The sequence below is a fragment of the Benincasa hispida genome, chromosome 1 (assembly GCF_009727055.1).
Source record: "Benincasa hispida cultivar B227 chromosome 1, ASM972705v1, whole genome shotgun sequence".
In the NCBI taxonomy this organism is placed as follows: domain Eukaryota; kingdom Viridiplantae; phylum Streptophyta; class Magnoliopsida; order Cucurbitales; family Cucurbitaceae; genus Benincasa; species Benincasa hispida.
The window spans coordinates 93,469,061-93,472,178 of record NC_052349.1 but is presented as its reverse complement, the minus strand read 5'-3'; the positions used below and the strand labels follow the sequence as shown (position 1 = coordinate 93,472,178).

General features: G+C 37.6%; 1 long non-coding RNA gene across 1 annotated transcript; it reads right to left on the bottom strand.

The window, feature by feature from the left end:
• Positions 1–2,420: 2,420 nt before the first annotated feature.
• On the bottom strand, positions 2,421–2,844 carry LOC120070252. The gene is made up of 3 exons (XR_005479820.1): positions 2,726–2,844; positions 2,557–2,626; positions 2,421–2,466 (listed from the first exon to the last, which is right to left on the bottom strand). It is a non-coding gene; the product is annotated as an uncharacterized LOC120070252 (long non-coding RNA).
• Between the last annotated feature and the right edge of the window lie 274 nt (positions 2,845–3,118).

Sequence of the window (3,118 nt, the reverse complement as noted above, 5' to 3'; positions counted from 1 at the left end):
ACTAAGAATTTCCATCTTGTAGAATTCCTCTTTGCCAATTTGCATACGTTTAAACTCCAAAAGACTTTTGTTTCTTCAAATCTGTCTAACTTGGATCTCCTTAACACAATAAGCCTATGGGTTTAGTCTAGGTATACTAAAATAATCCTTCAACCTAAACAAATAACACCTTGCTTTAACCCCTTTAAGTCCAAGATCATGTCCAACTATTTTAGCTTCCTTTAATGATATCTACCTAGCTAGATATTCCAAAAGAATTCTTTATATCATTACACATACTTTACCAGTTCATCAAGTCGTAGTATTACCCAAATGATTATGAATTATGAATCCTTTCTAAAGTTCCTATCAAAATGTTGGGTTTTTTTAATATCTCAAAACCTTTAATAAATCTATAGACTCTTTTTCTTTTCCTCCTTATTCATAAAACAACTTTTAACCTTATACTTGAGCACTGGCCTGTGTATTTATATTACCACCGATTGCACTATCCAACACAAAACATAACACTAGTCCTTGATCAATTCTTGTCTCAAAAATTTTATCCTTTGGCTTAAATATTTAAATACCTTCATTCCTAAATTGTCATAACTCTAATAGTTTCATCAACCTTTAACATTGCTGAACTGAGGTATATATTTGTTCGTTTCTAACATAATTTCCATGAGAATAACTAGTGCCAAGTGACCTCATAATTTACTCTATTTTATTTTTCTCCTTTTGTAGTGTCATACCTGATAATCCTCTTATAATAACTTCTAACGAGTCACTGACCTAACATTAGAATATAACTAGTGCATGTAAGCTAAACAAATATTTTAACGCACAACTAACATAAAACTTGTAATTGATAAGACGTATCTGGCGATGACGAGGAATCCGTTCATGGGCCACAGGGACAATCTAGACTTACATAGTAAGTCAGTCTACAGAACCCAAAACATGAGCTCTGATACCAACTGTAACGACACGACCCCCTTGGACTTAGGTAAGGTCGTTACTAAAATAAATGCATGCAAAGAATTTAAAACGACGCTCAGTTATTTGAAATAAATGCTAATTAAAACAAGAGAAGTTCAAAAGACATTTATTAAATACAATTGTTAAAATAAATAATAGGGTACCCAAAATTCTTAAAGACCAACAAAAGTATATAAAAGAAATAATCCTTAGAAATAAATTTTTAACAGTAAAACTAAATATTAAGAGGAAAATAAGGACTCAAATTTCAAGGTGCAGAAGCAAAAAAGTCTAGTCCCAGTGTCACGATCACAAATTCCGCTGCGCCATCGCCAGTGCATCTTTACCTTTTCCTGAAACATCAACATAAGAAAGGATGAGTATGAAATAATTAGTAAGTAACCCCACCACTGGGGTCAGGCTAGGCATCTATGTCCTCTAGATACCCACCTATGGCACATAAGCACATGAAACAGATAAGAGACTGAGTTCTATCCTATTGTAGTTAAGTATGCCCACAAAACTGGTGAATCCCGAAGGAAACAAAAAACTGGTGAATCCCGGAGGGAACACAAAACTGGTGAATCCCAAAGGAAACACAAACTGGTGAGTCCTGAAGGAAACAAAAACTGGTGAATCACAAAGTAAACACAAAACTGGTGAATCCCGAAGGAAACACAAAACTGGTGAATCCCGAAGGAAACACAAAACTAGTGAATCCCGAAGGAAACACAAAACTGGTGAATCCCAAAGGAAACACAAATTGGTGAATCCCGAAGGAAACACAAAACTGGTGAGCATCCAACTAATCAATGAGGATATTNGGAAACACAAAACTGGTGAGCATCCAACTAATCAATGAGGATATTCACACAGTCTCAACGTTCTAAGAATCAACACCGTACAATTCTAAAACATACATGAAATCCTTGGTACCATGGCTCCATCACATACACATAATCCTCAACAACATATTATACAACATTCATGTAAACCTTACATCATAATTCTAACACATACAAGTATGCCTCAACACCAGCAGATCAGACGTCGACATATGAAAACACATACCATCACATACTAACGATTGTGTATTTAAACAATTCAGAACTCGTGCCAAAACATACTTTGATTCAGGTCATACTATCAATCAACATGCTAACAATTTACCATAACATACACTCACCATGCTAGCATACAACTAAAGTCTGGCTCGTGGACAGTTCTAATGGTAAGATTACTTATCTCAAATTTGGTCCCAAATTAACCGAAGTAATTAACCTTCTTACAACTCTTGGAAGACTTTGAATCCACCCTATAACATACATTACAAATTTTAATTTAGTACCCCTAGTCCAAAAAAAATAAATCCAAAGTTTTAAACTCATCTTTGGGGTCTAAATCCAATTAATCAAATTAAATCAAATGACCACAAATTTAACTTATCGAAGTCGCGGCTTGGTTTGAGGCCAGATCCAAAGTTCTATTTCTTTGTCCAAACTGAACCTAAATCAAAACCAAAGTATAATAACTAAATTTTCAACGATTATCCTTAATCAAAAAGGGAACCAAACCAACTACTCACCCAAAACTTACCAAAATTGACGAAACTCATAATCTTGTCGGTAGCACCCAAAAGACTTTAAAATGCCTCCAAACTTTGTATCTAAAATCCAAAATCACAATTAATCCAGTAATTAGGCCCATAATTGGTTGATTATTCAAAACCTGAACCACAAATCCTCAAATTCCCAACAAAACTCACCCAAACTAGTAGATCCAGCGAGTGGCGACGACATCCTGCTTGACGGTGGTGTCGGAGTGGAGTCGCACAACCTAGGCAGTAGTGACTCGCAACCAGAGGCGGCAAGCTATAGATTCGTGGGTTAGAGAGACAGAGGCGGGCATTTGAAGCTCACCGTCGAGCGGTGCATCGCTGTTGGGAGTTGGATTCAGCCGACTGAGAAAGGGGCGGTGCCTGGTCGCGAACGGCGAGGCGGCGCTTCAAATCTGGATTTTCCGGCGGAGTCGACACGAAGGTAGAGGGCAAGCGGCTGGATCTAGGACTGAGACAGCTAGGACGTGCATCTCAGATCTATGACTCGGTGTCGACTTCAGCGGCTGGGAGGAAGCGCCGGCGCGACGAGCAGTGCGAAGG